General features: G+C 38.8%; 1 protein-coding gene and 1 long non-coding RNA gene across 2 annotated transcripts in view; one reads left to right on the forward strand and one right to left on the reverse strand.

The window, feature by feature from the left end:
* LOC142014406 (uncharacterized) overlaps window positions 1-3,507 on the reverse strand; it is a 39,126-nt gene extending 35,619 nt beyond the window's left edge. Inside the window, exon 1 of the long non-coding RNA XR_012645933.1 lies at window positions 3,267-3,507. This is a non-coding gene — a long non-coding RNA (uncharacterized LOC142014406). The remainder of the gene's footprint in view (window positions 1-3,266) is intronic.
* The window catches only part of NOVA1 (NOVA alternative splicing regulator 1), a 205,990-nt gene that overhangs the window by 176,317 nt on the left and 3,649 nt on the right, over window positions 1-26,024 (forward strand). The gene's annotated exons all lie outside the window — the stretch shown is intronic.

Consider the following 26,024-nt stretch of genomic DNA (forward strand, 5'->3'; position numbering starts at 1 on the left):
CTCCATTGCTAACTACTTGTTTTGCATTGTGCTAATCATTTAGTCTCTGTTTCCAAGTTTCCTAATTTGTAAACTGGATGTAAAAGTACCAGTTTACATAACCCAAAAGAGATTAGGAGTCAAGATTAATTAATTATCTGATAGTTAAATTCTGTGAATTGCAAGTGCTGGGTGTAATTATCATTGCAAAAGTTTCGGTATTAAAAAATTCACACTTGTTTATACAGAAAACAGGCTGAAATTGTAGCTACCTGTGATTTCCAGTAATCATGCTTTTTATTAAAAGACTGAAACAACATATGAGATTGTGCAAAGGTTGTCTCTGAAGTATTCCCTTAACTCTTACCAGTGAGTGAGGCTGTCTCAAATACCTAAATATGTCTTCTCTAGGACAGTTTAGGCAAAATGGGGAGAAACCTTTGATTTAGTCTTCTGTTATCAGTATGCAGGAGTAGCGAGGATCTGAGTTCTCTTTCCAACTTTAACACAGACTTTCTATATGTCTACACTAAAGGAAAGAGTAATGCTGCCATGATCAGTCTTCCAGGATTCAATTTAGCGCATGCTTAGTAGGAATGTGCTAAATCAAACTCTGAGGGTGCCCCTGTTGACCGCTGTCACAGGGAGTAAGGGAAGCTGATGAGACAGTTTTTCCCTTCAATCTCCAACAGTGGGGCTGCAATGGAATTTCAACATAAGATATGTTGATTCCAGCTACAGAATTCTCGTAGCTAGAGGTTTGTGTCTTAGGTTGCATTTCTTTTCTACTGTGGAACAGCTCTGAATATGGGTAAGTCATTTGACCATCCTGTTCCTCAGTTCCCCATGTTTAAAAGAGAAGTTAACAGTTAACTATTTATCTCTAAGATATTTTGATAGAAGTTTCAGTAGAAGTGCAAAGCTTCATTTGATTAAAACATGCGCCCAGGTAGCCTCCCTGTAGGAAGTACAGAGATCAATTACACAGATATTGACCCTTTTTCACCATATCTATCTAGTAGTGAATAAATACAGAACAGCTGTGGGAAAGTGCATTTAGTCCCAGAAGACACTAATAAAATCAAGGAAACCTAGGTCAAACTCCCAGCAGTGATGTACTGTCAGAGAGAGACTCCTCTAAATGGGCATCTAATCCATTGGATTTCCAATATGCCTATAACCAGAGGATCAAAACCAGCAAGATCAATAATGAAGAAAGGGAAAATCTATTTAGGCACAGATTGATTAATCTTGTTGTCCCTTAGACCAAGTGTTACTCACTCAGACAGCCCACAAGCATATTTGGAAATATTTGTGAACCCTGGAAGTTTAACCAATTCATACCACAGGTTTGTAATTTCCTATTCATCATTCCTTATTTTCCTTTTGAAAAGTTTGTCATTGAACCAGGGAACAGAGACAATGTTGTGTGACTAATGACACAGTGTGAACTGTGAATAAAGAGTAATGCAGAGTTGTAGTGAATGGTTGGTGGAGTACTCAGTGTCTAAAGAGGATTTATCCTGATCTCAAATTGTTAGCTCAGGAATTATGCACAATTCCCTCGTCCCACCTGCTTCTTCCCCTACCCCCCCCCCGCAAAATAGCCTACATTTACAAAATACTTAGTCTGAAAAAACCTTTTTCACCATTTCTGTTATCTAGGCACTTCATGATAACCTTCCTGAAGGGTGCAGCCATGTCTTTTAGGCTATTCATCTTTATTCTTATAAGACAACCATTATTATGGAATCTGACCACCTTCATATCTATTAAAGTGAGCACCAAAAGATACATTGGGCTTGTCTACACTAGGCTCTCACTTTGAAGGGGAGTGAAAACGCGTCCACTCAATGAATAGCAATAAGGTGTTCTGCATATGCAGCACCTCATCAGCATAATTCTCACCATGCAAACTTTGAAGTTGCTAACTTCAAAGTGGCAATAAGCGTTCTGGCTGCAAGAACTTTGAAGTACCCGCACTACTTCAAAGTTCCCTTACTCCCTGTTCCAAAGGGCCTGAAGTTCATGACTGTTGTGGGAGGTGTCCTATGGTTGTGGAGGGTCAATTGTTGAAAGTATTTTGTATCTTGAACAGGAATTCAACACATACAATCTCATAGAATGGGATGGTCCTTCTTGTAACATGAATCAGTCCTAAGGAGGACCTTGAAGATACAAATCAGAAATTTGAATCTGAATAGTTATTCAACTTCATGTTCTCAGTTCTTTTCCTGATCCAAATTCAAAACTGTCTTTCATCTACTTGCAGGACACTCTTAGAAGGAGCATTGGACTGCTCCTTTCCCCTGTGGATTTATGGTGTTACTGTAGGTACTGTAGTGCAGATGTGATCTGAATTCTGCTTCAAATGTAATCAACATGGGGCTAACTACCTTATGGTCTAAATGTTTTGGCACTGGGTAGGTGAAAGAGAAAATATTTGTACTTCATGGTTTTTTTTCCCCCCGAATGTTACACTGGTATATTTGTCTTCAAGTCACTGAGGAATTAGTCTTTCACATAATTACACACAACTTCTTACATAACTTGAGAGTATCCTCACATATATATCTCTCTTCCACTTAATTCCAGCTTTTGATATCCTAGAGAACTCTGTTTTCCTAAAAGTTGGTAAAAATACATGCTGAACTTTTTCAAAATACAATAAAATCTTATAATATCCTCTACATATGGTGTGTATGTAATCTTTTCAGGCCCTTAATAGATTTGCTTTATATTTTCAATTAAGTGAGTAGCAAAACTTAAGGTGCAAAGTAGTGCTCTTATATTTCTTCCAGTGGTCTTTACTTCAGTTGCATAGCATGTAGACCACAAGAAATTTTGCATAAGGAGATTCTCTTGTGTAAGCAAGATTTATTATGGACCCTGTGACAAATCCCTTGTCAGTTCCTTAAGGGTTCTGCACATCCGGGCAGCTCTTTTTGTGCCTCAGAGACTCACAGAGGCCCCTTTTGTTGCCCTGGGACTTCCCAAAGGCAAAGGTCTCCCCTTACCATGCCATTTTCATCACAGGCCAATCTTGTATGGGAGTGGAGTAGGTCCCTCTCCACTGGACTCAAGCTGCTCTGGTTTTGCCCAACTGGGCAGCCCTCCAGGGGAAATAGTGGGGGAAGTCCAGTCCCACCCACTGCCAGGGACTCTGGCCCAGAGACCCTAGGGAAGGAGGGAGCTGGGGAGAGGAGGCTTTTGCCCCTGCCCATGTCAGTAACCTTTCCCTGGGCCTCTTCACCCACCACTTCCCTCTGGTATCTTATCCCCTGTACCTTACTGCTGAGGTTTCCCAGCTCTGCTCTGCTCTGTTCTGTTTCACTCTCACCACTTCCAGCCTCCTTCTCTCTGGGCACCACTCCACCCCTCCTTTCTCCACCCCTGCTGTCTGGAGAAAGCCTTTTATGGAGAGGACTTAACCGGTTGCAGGAGCTTTGATTTATGGCCTGTTGCTGGCTAACTCCTGCTGAGCCCCAGCTGACTATCCAGCCTGCAGGACTGCACCGTCTGTGAACTTAGGAGGGAACGAAAGGAGCAAAACGGAATTTATCCAGCACCCAAAATGTTCCCCCTCCATCAGGCACTCGTCAGCTGCAGTCTGTGATCTGCCGCAACCCCTAGGTCCTGATTCTCAGATTTGGCTGTTCTTCTCAACACAATACCAATTTGAGAGATCAGAAAGGGACTTTCAAGACATCTTATCTCTCTCCACATTCTAGAGCAGGTGTGTCCAGCCCGCAGGCTGCATGCAGCCCTGGACAGCTAGTAATGCTGCCCCACAAGATCGTAAACTTTTAACATTATTATGTGATTTATATACATTAATTATATTATATATTTTATATGCGGCCCAAGACAATTCCTCTTCACACAACGTGGCCCAGGCAAGCCAAAAGGTTGGACACCCATGTTGTAGAGTCTCCAAGAGGTGGTTCTGTCTTCAGATTAGAGAAGAAAAGCCTCAAATCTGGTGTAAACAGTTCTCACATGTACGTGGCTTAAACTGCACGTGGTCCCTAGTCTTTCTCCCTGGTCATGAAACTCAGATGGCCCTATAATAAGGGCTAGAAGGGGAATGGAGGGTGGTATGCATCACAGAGCCATTACATTAGTTCTACTCAAAAAAAAAAAAAAAAAAAGTCAGGCCAAAACCAGATGCTTTTAACAGAATCTTTATGGTGATACTGTATTGTCCTTAAGTATCCAGTTGTACAAGATTTAACCAAACTACTGTTGACTTTAGTTAGCGTTAGAGTTAGTTCTGTGTCTAACTCCATGGAACACTAAAAATTTATGATGTGACAGAATCAAAGTGTGGGATCTTTAATGTGGGCCAGATGAGGTCCCATTCTGTGTACTGACGCAAGGGACTAGAGGCTCTTAATTCATCCTTTTCCTAACTCCCATTGTACTTGCACAATACACCACAGCTTCCTGTGCTTAAAGGGATGCAAAGTGAAGTTCATATATTCCTCACTCTCACAATTAGGCAGGAGTTGGGGAGCGGGCACAGCTCTGACTATACTCTCCCAGTGTGCCCAGCAGCGTATCTGTGCCAGAGCACCAAGGAGCATAAGCTGCAACAGTTTTTGAGGTTTTGACCAATCAGTGTGCTCCTTCTCCAAAACAACAACACAACAATGTGCCAATTGGGACAGAGGGAATCACAATTTCCCTCCCAGGCTCTTTCCGGGTGTCATGAACCCATACACCTCACCTTACTGCAGCCTTGTTCCAAATTGGTCATCTTCCCTGTGTTGGCTGTTAGAATTTGTCTCTTAAGATGGATGGTTGGAAAAAAAGAAAAAAAAAAAGATGGGTGTGTGCTGCTTTGAGGGAGAAGGCAGCAGTTGACTCCTGCACTGGAGAAAGTAAGGAGGATGGGTTTTTTTGCCCACACTAGTGGTGAGCCCTTTTCCTACAGCACAGTATCACGATCTCTAAGCCCAACAACTCAGCCCTGATTAATATCCATTATGCTACAGTTCTGAAAAAATGTGAACTCTCATCTTATTCAGAAGCTATATGTACTTTTCCTATTCTTGTCATTCGGTTGTGTTCACTGTTATTTTTTCTGACAGTAAATTACATTTCCAGTCAAGGAATCAGTGACCAGCAGGAATACTATAACCTTAGCCACTTAGTAATGACCTTAGCAGTGCCCAGAGGCCAAGTGCAATATTACTGTTACAATCTGGTTAGGTTTTATATTCTGTCACAAATTGTAAGTTTTATGCTTTTCCTCTTGTGCCAAGATTCCTTCTGCATACCTGCCAGATAATTGGTCATAGTAATGCTCCAGTTGTACTCAATATCTGTGGTGAATGAATGCACATAAAAACAGCCAGTCATATTTCTCTTTTAGTAAGGACAGAAGTGGTCAGAAAGGAGATTCTGAAAATTGACACATTTAATGTTTTGAATTTATTTTCCTATCAATTACTTCATATCACATTTGCCAGAATTTCAAATTAAAAGAAGCAAGTTTCTCACCATACTTTTATTATCTACCAGGACTGAACATTTTTCAGAACAGGAGCTTTAATAATATCATTTATAGTGCACAGCACACTGGGGCTAGGGCCTTTAGGCACTATTTCAAGATTAATGATAATGTAAATCAACCTACCGTTTCTGTCTCCTACATCACCACCATACTTTGTTGAGAGGGAAATAAAATCTTGCTTTAATGCACACAAGCATAGAGGGTAACATGCTGTTTCATTTGCAAGTGATATAAAGATGTTTCTGTTGCATGGTTACAATTCTAGCCAATTTGAAAAGGTGTCAAATAAAAATAAATATAATTCTGTAACTAACCTGCTCACAGCACAGTCCAAACTCCACTCTCCTTCCCCCCATCCCTTTCACCACCACCACAACTCCCAGTTATTAGATCTCATTTTATTAACACAACAATAAACTATAAGAAAAGTAAGTAGAGTTCCAGCTTTCTCCCTGCTTTTAACTGGTCCTAGTATGGTTTCTTCCAGGCTTCTCAGTCTAAAATATTTTCCAGAGGGCCATTCCCACTTTGCTTATATTCAGTTGGGCTATTGACCCTGTTGGGAGTCACCAGAACCTCTTTTGCATTCCCAAGCAATATCAACACCTGCTAACATGGTGAATTGCTTGACATTAGTTTTTAAGGTATTAGTAATGACTCTAGGTAAGATTGTGTAACACTTGTCAGTATCAGACATCATTTTCACTTGCTTATACTTTATCAAACTTTAACTGTTTGAGATAAAGCTTTTTGGTCCATGTGTCTTCCTCAGGTAGCCATTTTGAAAATGCACAATTTTTCATGAGTTCCTGTGTGAATCTGAATTCTTTAGTCACTGCTGACACAAACTTTCAGTTAGAAAACTAATGCAGTCACCCTTGCTTCAATTTTAAGAAATGTTCTTAAAATGGTAAAGTAACTAATCTTTTTTGTAGGAGATCTGTTGTGAAATGTTATATAGTGTTAGCTTTTATGCCTTTTGAATTTTATGTAATTTGTTTGGTTTTATATAATTTGAATAAGTAGTGATCCCTGTAATTAATTTGTGATAGTTTCACCACTTTCTGACCATTTGTATTATTTTTTAGAAAATAAAAATTAGTAGAGGAATAAATTTTAAGTAGTTGAATAACAGATCATTTCCTCAAAAACAAGAAGTCCTGAGGCACCTTCTAGACTAACAGACATTTTGAAGTGTAAGCTTTCATGGGCAAAGACCCTCTTCATCAGATACATGAGTGGGGGGTTCCAAAGGAAGGTTTAAAAAGGGAGTCTTAGTCAAGGAGAGGCCCAGAGTTGACAAGGTGTGTTCAGTCACAAAGAATGTGGTCCATTATCAGGAGTTAATGTGGAGTCGTGAACATCAAGAAAGGAGAAATCAGGTCAGTTCAGTCACAGAGGATGTGGCCCATTATCAGTAGCTAATGTGGAAGTGTGAACATCCAGTGGAGAAACTGCTTTTGTAATTGGCCAACCACTCCCAGTCACAGTTCAATGCAGGGTTGATGGAGTTAAATTTTGCAAATGAATTGCAGCTCTGTAGTTTCTCTTTGGAGTTTGTTTATGATGTTTTTTTTTTTTGTTGGTGGCCTGCAACTTGTAAATCTGTTACTGAGTGTCCACGGAGATTGAAGTGTTTTGCTACAGGTTTTTGTATGTTACCATTCCTCATGTCTGATTTGTGTCCATTTGTTCTTTTACGTAGAAACTATCCTGTTTGGCCAATGTAAATTGTTGTGGGGCATTGTTGGCACATGATGGCATGTATTATATTAGTAGATGTGCAGGTGAAAGAGCCCCTGATGGTGTGGTTGATGCTGTTAGGTCCTGTGATGGTATTGCTGGTATAGATGTGTGATCAGAGTTGGCACTAAGGTTAGTTGCAGGGATTGGTTCCAGGTTTAGAGTTACGGTGGTGTGGTCTGTAGTTGCTAGAGAGAATTTGTTTAAGGTTGGCAGGCTGTCTGTAGGTGAGGACAGGCCTGCCTCCCAAGGTCTGTGAGAGTAAAGGATTGTTGTCCAGGATGGATTGTAGATCACTGATGATATGCTGGAGAGTTTTCAGCTGGGGGCTGTATGCGATGGCCAGTGGTGTTCTCTTGTTTTCCTTGTTGGGCCCGTCTTGTAGCAGGTGGCTTCTGGGTACACGTCTCGTTCTGTCAGTCTGTTTCTTCACTTCCTTCGGTGGGTATTGTAGTTTCAGAAAAGCTTGGTAAAGATCTTGGAGATCTTGTCTTCAGTCTCCCTGGTTATTCAGTAACAGATTTGAAAGTAGCAGTCCTACAACAAAAGACTTCATAAACAAACTCCAAAGAGAAACTGCAAGCTGCAATTCATTTGCAAATTTGACACCATCAACCAAGGTTTGAACAGAGACTGGGAGTGGCTGGCTAATTACAAAAGCAGTTTCTCCACTCATGATATTCACACCTCCACATTAGCTACTGATAATGGGCTACATCCTCCGTGACTGAACTGACCTGATTTCTCCTCTCTTGATGTTCACAACTCCATATTAACTGCTGATAATGGGCCACGTCCTCCATGATGGAACTGACCTTGTCAGCTGTGGCCCTCCCCTTAACTGAGAGGCCCTCTTTAAACTGTGACAAAGTGGGTCTTTGCCCATGAAAGCTCATGCTCCAAAATATCTGTTAGTCTGTAAGGTGCCACAGGGCTGCTTGTTGTTTTTTGAAGATATAAGCTAACTCGGCTACCCCTCTGATACAGATGATTTCCTGTTTAAAAGTATTAGAAAACCAAACAAAAGCTACATGATTTCAAAGACTTAAAAAATAGCCCTGAAATTTCACACTGACAGGCCACCTACAAATAATAAACAAAAATAATGTCTCAACCATTTTTTAGAACAGTTCTTAAAATAGGTATTTATAACCCATTTCAGAACATTTCACTGTGAAGTCAGGATCAGTACCTCCATAATACTGTATTCATTGGCATTTGGTACTAAGTTTGTTACATTTCCTTTGTGTGTCACTTAATTGTTGCCTTGTCCATAAACTATCATTGTTTTAGAACCGCAGTTAATTTTATTGTGGTGTAAATGACACTTGATTAATTTCAGGAATGTAGTGCTTTGGAAAGCAAACTGGCCTTGAGAAGAGAATTTTAAAGAGAAATACACGCAGTTAAGTAACATTACTGGTTCATGAGCTTTACTCTAAATTGTAATCCTTGTTCCATATATCACTTGATAAAAATAATGGCCAAGGTAAATAAATAAACTGTCTTGTTCCTTAGAGGCTTATTGGTCTCTGCCATTAGTTCATTTACCAAAAAAAAAAAAAAACCCACAAACCTACAAGTCTCAACTCATTCTTCACTCTTCGGCTACGTCTACACGTGCACGCTACATCGAAATAGCTTATTTCAATGTAGCAACATCGAAATAGAATAACGTCTACACGTCCTCCAGGGCTGGCAACGTTGACGTTCAACTTCGACGTTGGGCAGCACGACATCGAAATAGGTGCTGCGAGGGAACGTCTACATGCCAAAGTAGCACACATCGAAATAAGGGTGCCAGGAACAGCTGCAGACAGGGTCACAGGGCGGACTCAACAGCAAGCTGCTCCCTTAAAGGGCCCCTCCCAGACACAGTTGCACTAAACAACACAAGATCCACAGAGCCGACAACTGGTTGCAGACCCTGTGCATGCAGCATGGATCCCCAGCTGCAGTAGCAGCAGCCAGAAGCCCTGGGCTAAGGGCTGCTGCACACGGTGACCATAGAGCCCCGCAGGGGCTGGAGAGAGAGCGTCTCTCAACCCCTCAGCTGATGGCTGCCATGGCGGACCCTGCTATTTCGATGTTGCGGGATGCGGATCGTCTACACGTGCCCTACTTCGACGTTCAACTTCGAAGTAGGGCGCTATTCCCATCCCCTCATGGGGTTAGCGACTTCGACGTCTCGCCACCTAACGTCGATTTCAACTTCAAAGTAGCGCCCAACACGTGTAGCCGTGACGGGCACTATTTCGGAGTTGGCGCCGCTACTTCGAAGTAGCGTGCATGTGTAGACGCGGCTTTCATGTAGTTACATAAATCAGCAGTGGATGACAGGGTACTACCGAGGTTTGGATAGTACAGCATTGTAGAACATTGTAGGACTATTTCCTGTTAATGGTGACCAGGTTACATATGTCAAAGTAATCAACTTACTTTGTAAGCTTGTCTTTCCTTAATTCACCCTCCTAGAGAGGGTGGGAGTGATAGGGTAGTCAGGACCTGTGCTGCGCAGTGGGGTGGTGAGATAGAGGCTTCTGCCCATCAGACAGAGGGATCTCAGGGTTTTCTGTCCCATGGAGGGGACCTGCCAAGGTTAGAGATTTCAATAGGAGCAGGGCTGTTTCTCCAAGCCCCTTCACGTGCCTGTGACAGTGCTGAAGCTCCCAAATCACAGCATATGCAGCTCAGAGGGTCAGCAAGCTTGGCCACCCCGTAATATGTTGTTATATTTTCATGCTCCTGCAACTGTTTTTATGGTTATTCATTGTTCGCTTACCCAGTGCATAAATGTAATAAGAATAATTCAAGCCATTATATTTTCTTAATTGTAATTGTAATAATTTGTGATATTAAATTAACACATGCCCTCTACCAGTGAGATGCTGAAATGCAGTCTCATTTAAGGTCCTTTTAAAGTGTGGTTGCTTTGTGGAGTAGATTAATGGTGAAATTAAACTGTGATTAATTTTGTGGGAAACACACTCTAGTCAAGCAGAACAGAATTCCATACAGATCTTCTGTAGACCAGTGCTTATTTGCAATTAAATGATGCAGAAGAAGAAACCACGTCAAAAGATAAGCAGGTTATTGAGGAATTATTGATCATGTTATGTGCAAGAATATCTAGCTGAATGAGCTTTGGAAAATATGTATTTATCAGCTTCAGAAGCAAAGTTAAGGTTCCTTGTGTTGGGAACAGAAAGAAATACTAGATAATTAGCTTTTGATTAAAGAAGTTTTTCAGTTTTATGTGATTATCTTTCATTTCTATTTGGATTGCTCTAGTGTCATTCTGCTTTAAATGAATCCCTACTTTTATTGTTTCACAGTAATTAGAGAATTTGTGCCAGACATTTCAAATATATTTTCAATAGCAATTGAACAAATAATGTCAGACTTTCAATTGCTGGCCAATACAAATTTATATATATGACATTAATAATTCTCTTTACTGCATGCAAATTCTAAATAAATATTTAGTTTTTATTTTGGAGGTAGTATAACATATACTTATGTCTCTAACATGGATGGGATGAGTATAAATTCAAAACAGTGACAAAACATGGAGATATACATATTTCGTAGAGCTGGAAGGCACCTTGAGTGCTGTGAGTTCAGGAGACTGATCACCAAACCTTCCCCAGACCCTTGAAAGGCCCCTTCAAGGATTGAACTCACACACCTGGGTTTACAAAGCCAGTGCTGTAACCGTTGAGCTGTCCACACTCCCCCAAGTAGTGCCCCACCTGAGTCATGAACTCACAGCCTCAGCATGTCTTCCTGCAGTACTGTCCTATAAGTATGGCGCAATGACCCATTTCCACTGGAGTCAGATTTAGAATTCTAAGTTTAACATTGTTAGAAGTCGTGAATAATTTAAAGATAATTCAGTATACAGTAGGACATCTGAGTTACAAACACGAGAGTTATGAACTCAGCAGACAACCCCGTACCTCATTTGGAACTGGTAGTACACAATGAGGCAGCAGCAATAGACAAAAAAAGAAAGGTGGGGGGAGGGAACAAATACAGTATGATATTACATTAAACATAAATTACTAAACAAATAGAACGCAGCCTTTTTCTTTGTATAGTAATGCTTCAAAGCTAGTTTAAGTCTGTGTTCACTTGTAAACCTGAAAGAACAAACATAACATTTTGTTCTGACAAACAATTGAGACGTAAGAAGAACCTCCATTCCTGAAGTGTTCATACCTCCAAGGTTCTACTGTATCATGCACACATGTGATGTTAGTTTTATACGTTCTCTATATTAGATGTCTTTTAATCACAGATTGAAAATGTTTTTACTGTTTGTACATATAATACAATTCATGGCTTACGCCATTCAACGTTTGTCATTCTAATGCAGTGTAGAAGTTAAATATAGTACAGTCTAAATCAATTGTCAGTTAAAATGTCAATTATTAGATAAAATATTCTTATTCTAGGATTGATTGTTTCAAAATATTTGCATACTCTTTCCTTTTGACGTCTTTTTTTAAACTCAGAAAAGTAGAAGAATAATAAGGAAATATAAGAAATAAATGTGTCTGTGTGCCCTTGGTAGTATCCAACCATATCAATAAAGTATGAATCGTTTAGAACCAGTTTCTGGAATTTTCTTCTGGAATATGTTGTCATTTTTATAATATTAAATTGCTTTCATTTGAAATTTGGTCTAGTTTGCCATTGCTGTCAATGTTGTATGCCAACATTAGTATAGCTGAGTGATATGACACCAATCCTAATGACTTTATTGTGTGCAGGTGTGAGAATTTTCATAACCAATAAATAATTTATAATACACAGATTGAGCTCTGTCTTGCAAATATGCAGTTTAACATTAAAAAAATTGTAATTCATAGTTAACTTCCACCACGTGAACCTGAAGCTTCGTGGATGTGATGTCATCAGCATCGTAAATTAGTTTTTAATTTGTTAAATTAAGCCCTTCTTTAAAGTGAACCCACCACCTGCTCTTAGAAACAATTAGTCTATATTACTGCCAATTAATGTTTTCAATTAAGAAAGCTATTTTGACCAATAATGAAATCTGCAGCCAACAACCATTTTCAGAGAGAAAAGTATTTTAAAACAATAACTTAGAGCTGTTGATTTCCTTACTTTTTAATCAGTACTTCGAAGCAGGTGTCTTTAGTTTGTTTTAAAATTATCAGAGCTGTGGTTCCTAAAGAACTAAGCATGAGTAAAAACATATGCATCAGAATATGAGAAAAGCAAAAAATCAGAAAAACGTTTAGATTCACACAAATAATTACACCCCTATTTTAGGTGTGTACGTCCCTGATTTATGGGGGCAAATGTATGTGTATATGAACGGTTGATGTAAATTGCCATTTCACCATGTTTACTGTTGTTGAGCATGTGACCACTATATGCAAGAGATGGCTACGTTTCAGTAGCTGTTCATCCCTGGGTTTTTTGTTTTGTTTTGTTATTATTCCCAGCAGTTCAAAAATGCTCACCATTTCTTGGTAATTGATTATTTTATTTCTACACAGTTTCACTTTTCTGAAATCTGTCTACACAGATCCACATTTTTGAAAGACTGTACCACCAGATGGGTGGATCTATGGCGACAATGTATTTGGAGAGGTTTTGTTCAGTGTTATGTATTGATAATTTTCTTCTCTAGACTAGCTGTAACAGGATACACACCTCAGTTTCATGAGACTCCTAAAGAGAATGCAATCATCCACACTCATTCTATCCTACTTGTGAGCTTCGCTATTTATCTGCCAGGGAGTTTGGCTTTTACCACTGGCACACCTAACGATACTATCCCATCTGTTGCATTTTTGAGAAGGGAGACCACTACTACTTCCATGCCTTTGATCTTATAAGCAAACAGATGCTAATTTCTAGCACTGCTTTCACAAATGTAGAGTTCTGTTTCTCTCTCTTAGATGCTTCTCAGTTATCCCAGTTCCATGACCCAATTCAGTTTCTTGACTCAAAGAACGTTTCATTACCAGTTTACAAAAATAAAAGGAAAAAGGTCATAAAATTAAAGGTGAGTGTAAATACAATCTCACTTAAGCAAATACATTAGTAAGCATTAGTTTGGCCTGTAACTTAGTTAAAAATTATTGAATTATTTTCTTAGATCAAGAGTCTGGCATTATTAGTATGTTTTGTTCTCAGACACTTTCCAGAGAATGCCATGACAGTCTGACAGCCTCTAAGAGAAAATATTTACACAAGATCTGTGAGAGGAGACCTTCATCACATGAACATGCCCAAAGTCTCTGTTAGGATTCTGGGGTTTTGTACTTCCAAAGTCTAATCCAATGTGGTTGTTACAAGTTTCCTGACAGTTTTGTATGTTCTTTATACTTCTGGAAAAAAAACTGGTGCTTACTTAAATAAATTGAGAATTCATGGAAGTGTTTCTCTTCAATTTGCTCTTTCTAAAACCTTTTTTCAGAAGTTGTTGCCTAGACTAAACTCTGCATTATCCTTGTTATACTGCATTATCACATAAACTGAGTTAGCTCCCATGGATGTACATGAGGAGGAAATAAAGCTTTTGCCCATGCACAGAGTAATTGTTTCTGTGGCCAGAATTTCACAGGTTGACTGTTGATGTTACACATTTGTTGAGGACAAGGGCTCAGAGCTTCTGTTCCAAACTGGCAAAAAAGTTCATGGGTTTCAAAAAGATATGCCTAAAGTTAAACTGGCAAGTCCATTTTTAATGGGCTGGATACATGGTTTGATTTTCAAAATGCTGACCATCCAGCAGGTTATTTGTATTCAGAGTTCTAAATGAGTATGTAGAAGTCTAACTTTAGGCTCCATTTCTGAAAATCATGGCTTATGACTTTTTTTTTAAATAGACAAGGATACTGTATGAGATAGTAGGGATTCCTAGACAAGAGGGGCACACTTTCAATGAGATCATCATATATTTCCCTAATTAAGACTCCAACTGTAAATATCAGATCCTACCATGACCTGACACCCTGATGTTGACCACTATGCCAGGCATGCTGTTAAGTCATGTACAAAGATTGAGCCCTTCTATGGGCCCAAAACCTACCAGGATCAGATGGAAAGGTTGATTCTCTTTCATGAGAAGAGATGCAATCCAGACCACACTGGAGTTAAGAAGTTACACGAGAGCTATACTACTTTTGTCACTGTTTTAAAGCAATCATAGAAGATTATAGTTGGAAGGGACCTCAGGCAGTCATTTTCTCCACCCCATGACTCAAAGTAGGACCAACCACAACTAAATGGCCCCCCAAAGTCCAATCTTACTATGGGAAAGAAACGCTAGTTTACCAACTACCCTACAGTAAAAGTGTACACAGTATAATAGGTATTCCCTATATACTAAGACATTTACATTACATCAAGGCTGTACTGCAAATGTTTATACATACTAAGATAAACGTAGTCTAGAGAAAAGATGATAATTGTGAATGAATACTAATGGTTTCAGAATCTTTGCCTTCTCCATCAACCATAGTATTGCTTTTTTGTATCTGCTCTCTTTTTTAAAAAAAAAAAAAAAAATCTTGCCCTTCTTAAATTAAAATATGTTCCACAGGTTACCATGTCCCAAGAGGAGAACGTAGCAAAACCTAAATGTACATCAGAGATTGTCTTTCAGGGTTGAAATTTCACTGCTTTGAAAATGGTCCTCACTAGGAGATTGTCACCCATGCCCTCTGCCTCAAAGAAATAACTGGGAAGAGCAGTTGAAAGATGAGTTGATCAAACACTTCAGTGACTCTAAGGGAGCTATATAACTCAGTGTAGCTTCTCTTCTGCTTCTGCTGTCATGTATTTCAACTGAGGTAGTATTTTCTGTGGAAGCAGGAAAAATCGTCTTTTAGGAAAGAAAACAATGAGAGTATTGGAATTCTCACTTCATTGTTCCTAGCGGCACAGTTGGTGGAACACTGTATTCCAAAATACATACAGTGATAATGTTTACACTTTATAACAACATCCAGGCATGGTCCTAAAAGTCTTTTACTAGCTATAGCAATTAAAATTTAAAAGTTAGCATTTGCCGACAGTCACAATTGCATCCAATATACTGTAGGTTTTCCTTTTTAATTAGCATAGAAAATAACTTTAAAAACTTAATATCTCTATAACTATTAGTAAGTGTTGACTTTTAAATGGAAAACACTGAAGTTTTCCTGAAATGGGAATAGGTTTCTATCCTTCTGGTTTGATGAAAGTCACTGGGCTTTGTGCTGGAGAATCCATGCAGTCTTCTCCATGATTGGAGTCAGTATTGCTCGTGAATTCAGTGTATCTGAGGAAATATATCAGTTTATAAGAATTTCACATTAATTAGATTTTTGTATGCTCTATTCAGGTTTGTAATCCCACCACACTTTCAGTTATTTGCCATAGTTTTCTAATAGACGCCTCAGGCATAATAAGAAACTTTAACAATATAGATTGTTTATGCCAGTGAAAACTCATGGAAATTTCGAGGCATAGAAGAACTAATAATGCTACTGGTTTTTCAGAAGGTGGACATCAGTGAGCAATCTGATAAAATGGGATTACATAAGAATATTTTGTTTGCAATAGGTCTTATGTTTTCTATGTACTTGCATCCTCCCCTTTGGGAAGGCTGTTATTACGTGTATGGATAAAGCCACTGACTCTACACCACTTCTTTCTCCATTCTGCTTTGCCAAGAGAAGCCCTCCGTGAGCTGTGTTCCACAACAACCAGTGAAGCCACCCTTCTCCATGTTCTCCCCAGATCCTACTTCTCCACTCTGTGGAGTGAATTAAAATAATTATTTTGGGTCTGGGGGCCTACACATTTTTGGGTAGATGTACCGCAGTTTGCCTCAGGTTGTACAAGCTTCATTATATGCATTGTATGTTTTGATTCTGCTGAATACTGTACATTATGGATATGATAAATATTTTGTAAAATTAGCTGTAGCAGGTATACGGCTAAGCACTGTTTTAGAGATGTTTATCATAAAGATATTGATTAGTACTGACAGAGCGGGATGGAGCTATTGAATATTAACTTAAGCCTTATTTTTGGGTCTTCAATGCATTTTATGTATTAGCTTCATATCATGATTTCTAAAGGTATTTCTTTATGTTCTACAGGTCATTTTAAATGTTAAAAACAAACCACAGCTTCATTTTTCCTGTCCCTAATGATGATGTTAATAAATAAGTGATTTCTCATGAATTACATATTAACCCAGGAGAATTCATTACTGGCAGGTTTAACAACACAGCTTTTCATTATCTGGCTGATAAAGAGCAATAAATGGATTCCTAGCACTGTTTTAATAAGATATTTTTATGTACTGATTATTTTTTAACAGAGTGCTTATGTCACCATGAGTAATATCCTAGTATCTGCAAAGAAAAATATACTTAAATCCTTTTAAAAAGTTAGCGTTCAGTACTGGCAGGCTTTTACTCTATGAAAGCTAACAAAAAAGCTCTCACTGAGAGCAATGTTCATTAAGAGAATTTAATGGGATAATTTTAAAAATTATTTTGTCAATGAAAATATGATATAGTTTGGAGTGTCATTCAAAAATGTCATTTAGCCAACTGTATTGAAGGAGGGAATTTATTATGCTTTTTAGCACATCCTGCCAGTCTTCTATACACCCTGTCTCTAGTCAGCTGCAGTGACAGTTATTTGCTCTTTAACCAACTGTAGGCTTTTCCTCTTAGTCAAATTTAAATAAAACAATTGCTTTATGATTTTCAACATCCATGTGTATTAAAGACATACAGACATATATTTAGCTACATATTTATCAGAGTTAATGATAAATAAACCATCGTCTGTGTTTTGTTTTCCAATATGCAGTTTTTCAAAATGTACTTTATACTTAACTTGAAAATTCCTATTGCACTTGTGGGCCTACATTCTCAGCGTGCTATGGCTTTTTTTTGGTTCTTACTCATATACTTCAAGGTCAGTGGGGACCATTAAGATCATATAGACTGATATCCTGCATAATACAGGCCCCAGAATTTCACCCAGTGATGCCTGCATCAGACCCAGTAACTTCAGTTTGAATTAGAGCATATCATTTAGGAAGACTTTGTGCCACTCTGGTGCCACAAAGCAGTCATAAAGCTAATAGATCCAGCCCTTTAAGGATTCTTTTGGGTAGAATAAAACTAGCGCAACAACTCTAAGCCAATTTCTTTACAACTGAACTTGTTCCCGGAAAAGAGAGCGTGGCCATGGCATTTCTTTGGACCATGCGCAACGGGGCATAATTCCAGTATCCAACCAGCATCCAAAGGCTTGGTGTTTGGGAAATCACAAAGCTGTCTGAAATCCATCTTAGTCCTGCCTTTTGCTCCTCCCATGGTACGGCTCACCCAGACCAAAGAATCTGAACCATAGTATTTCTTTTAAAAGTATATTTTTTTTGAAAATGAAATTTCACATTTATTTTTCTATTACAAATGTAACACAATTGATAACATTTTCTAACAATATTTATATTTTGTAATAGTGAATTTAATTAATTAGATAGGGTTTGTAATTTGTACAGTGAATCATAAAATATGAACAGGGTAACATTTCTTGTTCATTTCAGGAGATTGCTAAAGTTGTTTAGCCATTCAGGGGCATGCCCAATCCCCCTCCTGCATGCTCACGGAGGTTCCACAGCACCAGGGATGTGAACAGGACTGGAGAAAGACACAGCAGCTGTGCATTTTATGACTGGCATCGAGCCCCCAACACAGCCGTAAAATGAGGGCAACAGGATCTGCGACTGCACAGATTTTCCCCTCTATCTCCTGCGTGGGGACTAAATTTAATTACCCGATGATGGATACAGTAGCTTCTGTAGAGTAGGTCTGCAGCTTGGGGATAATGATTTCTCCCCTTCTCCTCTGAGAATTTACTAAGATATCTAGTTATACCTGGTATTAGGAATGGGGGAAGGCCAGGGGGGTGGGGAGTGAGGTGTCAGTGCTAAGGCCAAATACAGAACTCTCCAAAGTCAGTAGGAATTTTGCTAGTGAATTACTAGGCCTTGGATTTGGCTTTTAAAGATTTGATTTGATTGGCAGATCATTGTGCAGTTTTTATTTTACTCAACCCTAATAATAATGTTATCTTATAGTTACATTTTGTCTTTCAACCAAAGCATCTCTAATTACTGCATTTTATATAAACACAGTAAACATTCAGTCATTATGAAATACAGCCATGTCTGACTGAGTTGGTGGCAAAGTTTGTGCGGCAGTACACAACAAAGTAGAGTGAGAAATGGAGAAGTGAAACTGTATGGTGATTTTAGAAAGGCAGAGTGAAATTATTTTGAATTTAGCCCGTGTTAGTTCCAGTCATCTGCAGCTCTTTCTAAAAGTACCAGATGATGATCAGTGAGCACAGCAGTTAAGGCTTCAGTTTCACATTTCTTCAAGATGTTTCATCTCAGTGACAACTTAGTATGTTGAATGATGAATTCACTACACGCTATAGGTTCATTAACAGTGTGAAAATCCCTGTTTAAGTCCTGTTACATAATGCAGTAAGCAACCAGATCTTTTTTTTTTTAATTTTTTAATTCCAAAAAGTGAGAAAAGTAAAGGAAGCTACTCAAAATACATTAAAGCTCCTCTACAATTGTAATTTGAAACTCATGAAACATTAATACATGAAGCAGATAATGTTGTTTTTGTGTTACACAGATGAAAAAGAAATGGCACTTCCTTGTATGTTATTAAAACAATACATCATGGGGAATTTAGTTTCTTCATCTGTTCCACTCAGAAACTTTTGATTTATGTTTATGAGAGGAAGGAGGACCTGTACATAAAATTTCTGCCATTTTTAATTATACCTTAGAAGAATATATTTGCCAGTGGCTTAAATACTTCTCAGAAGAGTGTGACCATATGTATAATTGAACAGAGACAGAATTCTAATAATTCTCCTCTTTTAGCCCACAGCTTTTACTTGCAAGTGGAAACAGTTGTTGGAAAAAGTCATCCTTTCTATCTGGATATTAGACCCCACATGCACCCACTGACAGAAAAACAGCTGCAGAAGCAAGGATTGTGGAGTATAATTAATCATTATTACTTGGAGAGAACCATAGTGGTGCATTGCACTTTACAGGCGAATAAAAACTCTTCTGCCCTGAGGAGTTTACATTCTAAATTGAAATAGTCTGACCTGGATGAGGGAAAGTGAGTATTCAGGTGCTGAAAATGGGGAGATGTGTCAGAAATGTGATCAGTCAAACTTCTCAAATACAGGGGGTCCTCATTATAAGTCACCTTGTTATAAATCATTTTACATATACATCATTAATTAATTAATGAAAATAAATTCTCTGTAAGTCACACTGATCTGCACTTACGTTGTTTGGGGGCCAAAGGACCAAAAGTCAGGAACACAGCTGAGTTTTGTGGTGGCCAGGCAGCAGGTGCTGGAGTGCAGGGGGCCTGGAAGTGAGCCCTCAAGTTGCAGGGAACTGGCAGGGAGCTGCATAGAGCCAGGAGGAGTTGGTGGGGGACCAACAGGGAGTTGCAGGAAGCCAGGAGGAGTCAGAGAGGAGCCGGGGAGCTGGGGCAAGTTTCGGGGAGCCGTGGGAAGCCAGAGCAGTGGGGAGGCAGGCTGACAGATGTGAACAACTGCTAGTTGCATGGATCTGTGGATGGTGGGGGGCCGTGGTGAATGGGGGCTGCTAGGACCCAGGAGCAGCCAGAATCTGGGACCCAAAGACAGGACCTGTGATCAGTCAGGAACCAGCTGGGGGTCCTGAGGGAAGATGACTTTCCCTCGTTCTGAAAATTCTCTTTTCCAGTTCGGTTCAGGTCCCAAGGGTGCCAGATAAGAGAGGTACAACCTGTACAGGTATTGTACTGTATGGCTTGTGGCCAGGCAGCAGAGGGGGAGGCAGAGGAGGCAGCTACACTGCACAGCAAAGGCAGCTGGAGGCAGGGGCAGGCTGCGTGCCAGGTTATAAAAGGGTGGTGGTGCAGTGTCTTCCTGGTATGCAGGGGGAGGACTCACGGGGGAGGCTGTGTGCTGGGTTGAAGAGAGGTGGCAGCGCATACGTGCCTTACCTGTGCACAAGGGTAGTGTCCCATTGCCAGGGAGAAGGGCCAGGGCATGTGTCTTGTCTGCAATCCCTCCTGCAGAGCCAGCTTTTACTCCTATTATAGACACTGTGACTACAGGGAGCAGGAATTGCTGTGCCCCCATAAAAAATTTTCCACCCCGCTCCCACTTTGCACATCCTTGCTGTTTGGGGCCATGATCTCACACCACAATCCTTTGCATCAGCTATATTGTCTGTAGGTTTTGAAGTGAAAGCATTGCAAGTGCACGTACTTTATCTTAGTAAACTGTACAGTACTGTATTTGTGAAATCTATTTCTATTTATTGTTTTTTGTAGGTTATAGGTACGTCATAAGTGTGTGAACTGTATATGTTAGGAACGTATCTCGAGCTAATTATGGATATTAATTCCCCTTAGAAGTCATTTTGCTGTAAGTTGCATTATCTAGGAACATAACCTGGATTTATAATAAGGGCTCAAACATTAAACACACTGTGTCCAGGTCTACATGAAAGTCTGTTTCAGATACACACATAGCTATGGTAATTGTGTAGCTGGAATCAGTGTATCAGAAATTGACTTCTGTGACTGTCTTCACCAAGAAAGGTCAATGGCAGCATTTCTCCCATTGACCTCACGTATGCCTCATGATAGCAAGGAGTTCAGTGGTTGACTGCTGACCTCAGACAGATTGATTTTGCCTATCTTTACCAGAAATGCAAAATTGAACACCAGAAGATCAACCCTGACTGGGTCAATCGTCATGGAAGTGTAGTAGACAAGCCCTTCATGACTGAGACCTAGAGTGTGGGACAACAGAGCAACTATTCATGCAGGGAGCTTAAAACACTACAAGATTATTTCCTTCCATATAAATAACTCTCCCTATTACTCCGGTTCTGAATCTTCATTTCTGATACAGATAATTTTCATCAATAAAAATAGATACCAAATTTGTGTGGATCATTGGTAACTTTGGTACTAAAATGAAAGACCTTCTTTGAGAAGCACAAGTGCTAATCCTCCCTTCAGCTGCACCTGGGACTGATGCACTAAGGATCCCGGGTCAGGAAGAGCCAAGTTATATTGTCTGGAACAACTTACATTGTTTTGGAATGTAAACATTTCCCTGTTGTATCTGCAGCCCTGTTCAGGTGCATGGGGACAAAATACAAAAAGACCAATCTAGTTTCACAGTCAAGCTGACTAAAGTACAAATAGTAAATAAAAAGCATACTGAGAAAAGTGAAATGGATATATGAAGTCCTTTTCTTCCTACTAATCTAAGATGATTGTAACACAGGAAAGACATATTTTTAAATATTACATATAATTTTTATTGTATTGGTTCCCTTTTCAGGTGTGAAAACCCCTGCAAAACCCTCACTGATATAATTATGCCATCTCAGGGTAGGTACATGAAGCCCCTTTTCTCCCCTGGAAAAATCTCTTAGATCCATAGTAACAGTGCATTCAACCTGCAACCAGAATTGCTAGGGTAAGTTAGCCGTTTCTCTCTCTCTCTGACAGGCTGTCTAGCAGTCCCAGGCAAGGTGAGTTAGTGAATTGTGATGGGCTAAGTAGGGCTGAGTCAAGATGGGTTTCTGAGCAGTTAAAACTGGTGGGCATGGCAGACACAGAAGTTAGATAGAGATGGAATTTGGGGGTCAAAAATGCAACTAGGTCAGTGTGAAATACATTTCTTTAAGAGAAGAAACGTGCATTATTTTGGGGGGGAAGGTGGAATTGTTTCAGGATGGAAGGAGAGACAAACTGAAATAGAATAACAGATTGTAATTAATGTATAAACATCAAAGGAGAGCAAATATTAGGAAAGATTGATAGTGTGGGTTAGAACGAAGTATTTAGATAGAACTAAGATGAACTAAGCTGTATTGAATATCAGGTAAAAGCTTCTTGATAATTAGAGATTAAATTATTTCCATAAAGACATCCGATCACTTGAGACTTTCTACAACTAGATGAGACAAAACTGAAGAAGATAATCCCAGTAAGGAGATGAAAAGGTTTTTTGTTTTATTAAAAATGAAATTTGATATACTTTAGATTTCTTTAAAACTTCAGTATAAAATAGCCTTTAAGAAATATATGATGGTTTTTTTTTAACGTGTTTTTACATCCAGACAAGGGTTATATTATCTCTTGTACTGTTCCTCACTGGGATTATACAGGTTGAACCTCTGTAATCTGTCATACTCTCATCCAGCAACATCCGTAATCTGGCCTGAATTTAGTTCGCTGGATGACTACTTATCATGGGTGTGGCCAAGTCTCCCACGGTCCCATAAAGTCTGTTTCCAGACACCAATCCTGGCTGTCAGTGTTCTGTGCTGTTATTTAGCTGTAATTTATGCCCAAATGTCTTCTAATTACCTAGTTATCAGTGAAATTGTTGGTAATGCTACTAGACAGTATCAGCCTCCCATGGTTCAGCACATTCTCTCATCCACAATCTGTCAGGTTCTGAGGGTGCTGGATTAAAGAGGTTCAACCTGTAGTAGTAAATCCAACTGTAAGAAGGAGATTATGATTTAAACAATAGGTAATGATGACAACATGTAATCCAATATGTCTAAAATAATTTGATATTAAGTACATTTTCTATTTCAGAAGATAGAAAATATATACAAATGTATGGAATCCATCTGATCACATTTCTTCTCCAAAAGTAGTCATCATTTGTATATTACATTTATACTGATAAAAAGTACAAAGAATCTTTGCCTATTTATCTTCAGTATTAAAAATACTCACGTTGTTGTTCCTTATTGTCAGTTACTATGGTGATTTTATTGCATAACTGAAGCTGTGGTTTACCTGTAAAAGTGACCATAAAGTTGGCATCTTTTTACTTGGCAGACATACTCTCTTTGGGCTCATCTATACTAGCCCCCTACTTCAAAGGGGGCATGTAGGTGAGCCCGAACAGTGAATAGCAATATGGTGCTGCACTGCATATGCAGAACCTCATTAGCATAATTCTTGCCCCGTGAACTTTGAAGTTGCTCACTTTAAAGCAGTGGCAAGCAGTCTAGCCACAGGCAGTTTGAAGTAGCCACACAATGTTTTGGGAGTAAGGGAACTTTGAAGTTGCACAGGTACTTTGAAGTGCCCACGGCTAGACTGCTTGCTGCCACTTCAAAGTCAGCAACCTCAAAGTTTGCTTGGTGAGAATTATGTTAATGAGGTGCTACATATGCGGTGCAGTACCTCATTGCTATTCACTGCTCGGGACACTCACATGCACCCTCCGAAGGAGAGGGCTGTTATAGACAAGCCTTTTGTATGTCCAGAATCCTACCTTTTTACTTACATGATTTAAGACATTGTTTCTCAACTACTGACAGTCCTGCAGCTCAGATATAACCATAGAACAGTGAACTGGATTTTGCAGTTAACAAACACAGTTCAATTACATTTCTAATAGAGGGTACTTTTGCAACCTTGCTGACTTCAAATTTTGTGCTCAGTTTCAGCTGTGGAATGCCATTGAAGGCCAATAGGTGGTACATTTGTAAAGGAGGCTAAAATTCTGCCTTCTAGCGCCTTTAACGTTGGTGATGAGGCATGCTCCAGAATCAACTCATTTTGACTGACTTTCAAATTCTGTTGTGAGTTTGTGGGGCTGGCATTTCTTAAAAAGGATGTGTAAACTGAAATTTTGATATGGAAAGCAATGAAATGCAATAGCTATGAAACCACGCAATGCAGTTCTAATGTAGATCCTACCTGCCAAGTCATTCTTAGAGGAGAAATGAAAAAGTACTTTGGAGGATGCCTGGAGAGGGACTGAAATGCATATATTTCAAATTAAAAAAATCATATTCAGTGATTTTAATTAACTGAGAATGTTATTAGACTAAATAGACACAGATAGGAAAAAATGTCTTGTGAAGGGTCATGTGCCGTGCTTATGAAAAACGTAAGAAGGGACTTCACTAAACTGTATGACTTATGTATTGGGTGCAAATGGTAAAGAACTCATAATTGAAGCATGATAATAAAATTTACCTAGTCAAAATTAACTTGCTGGAATTGGCAGTAAAAATCTAACCTGCGAAAGTGTTTCATTAGGAACTGTATTTAGGCAAGACGCTGCTTGATAACAATGAAATTTCCGATAAGAACCCATGAATGCATGAACCCAAAAAGTTTCAAAAGGAACATAATTATGACGGGCCTTGTTCATTTTAAAAATCAACTAAGTCAATATGTCATTCTGCCTTTTATACTGCACCCATTACAGTATTATCTGAGTGATTTCCCATTTGGCTATCATGGTACAACGTGCACAAAGCTGACAAGTTACCACTATCACAAACTTTCATAGGCACTTGACATGGCATATACCATTGGAGTCAGGGAGCCGTAAGACTTCAAATTTTTCCATATGCTAAAAGAAACTACACTTAATCTTAGCCCCAAAGCACAGTACTGAGTTTTCTTGGATGATTCTATGTTCCCTGAGGAGCTGGTAATTAAATTTCAGATGCAAACAAACATAGAGAGGAATCTTTCAGTCAATATACTTTGCAGTTGTCTAGCTCTCAGATAACTTATACACGAATATTTTATCCATATTTTATAAATATAGAAAGTGATCAATAGAGATGTCAAGAAGTTTTCTCAAGTCAAACAGGAAGTCATTGACATAGCTTGGAATGTGACCAAGGCCGCCTCACTCCTGATCCTGTGCCTACATGCTCCTTGATATTTAGGTCTTAGAGCACAGAACTGCACTTAGCTCATTTTTAATAAATAAGAACCTTATGTTTTAATTTCTTTAATATTACGCAACATCTTTTGGTGTTGATAAAATTAACTGAAATGTTAGAAATTAAACACTTCAGATTAAATGCAAACCAACTCAAACATTGTTCTATTGTTTTAGATTAATGTTTTGAATTTTCATGTTGCATTGTTTGGAAAATACTTACCATTTTACACAAATTGTACTATTAAAGATTTGACTGACACTCTCAACATATAGATATTTTTATCAATACTTAAAACAAATGAATGCTTAGACTAGAACAAGCTTATTTTCTAGGGTAGACATTTTACTTGAAAGTTAGCCTCTTGAAATCAGAATAAGACAGTAAAGGCAGAACAAGGAAAATCATTTAAAATTTTTATATTAAATGTTTTTATTGCTGCTGATACTCAGATTTGGTAAAAATTAAAAGTTGCTAATTCTTATCTTCAACTTTTCTAATACATGTAACTTTCATGTATGAATGAGTGGATGTCAGTATGCCTGTGTATATGTACATTTCTACTGACGCTGTTCTGTTAGCAAAGTATTATAAGGCATATGGTATATTAAAAGATCAAAAATATTTTAAAGAAATGTATATTGCAAACAGAGGTGAGAAGAATCATCTGTATACTGTGTTGAATATTTAATTCTTTTGGCCTAATTCTCTCCTCACAAAAACATCAATCAGAAATTAATCAAAATTAGTGATGTTACACCAGCATAAAATGGGTGTAACTCACAGGAAAAATAGGTCATTTCAGGGAAATGCTCCTTACCAAAGGCATTTCAGCACAGATAATAATTTGTAAAACCATATATCCTTTCAATGAAAAATAATTACCTTTGGAGCATGCCCTTCTGTGGTAGTGCTGTTTCCATAAACTGTATACCGTATTATCTTGCATAATACATTTCTATA

Source organism: Carettochelys insculpta, chromosome 6, assembly GCF_033958435.1.
Source record: "Carettochelys insculpta isolate YL-2023 chromosome 6, ASM3395843v1, whole genome shotgun sequence".
Lineage (NCBI taxonomy): Eukaryota > Metazoa > Chordata > Testudines > Carettochelyidae > Carettochelys > Carettochelys insculpta.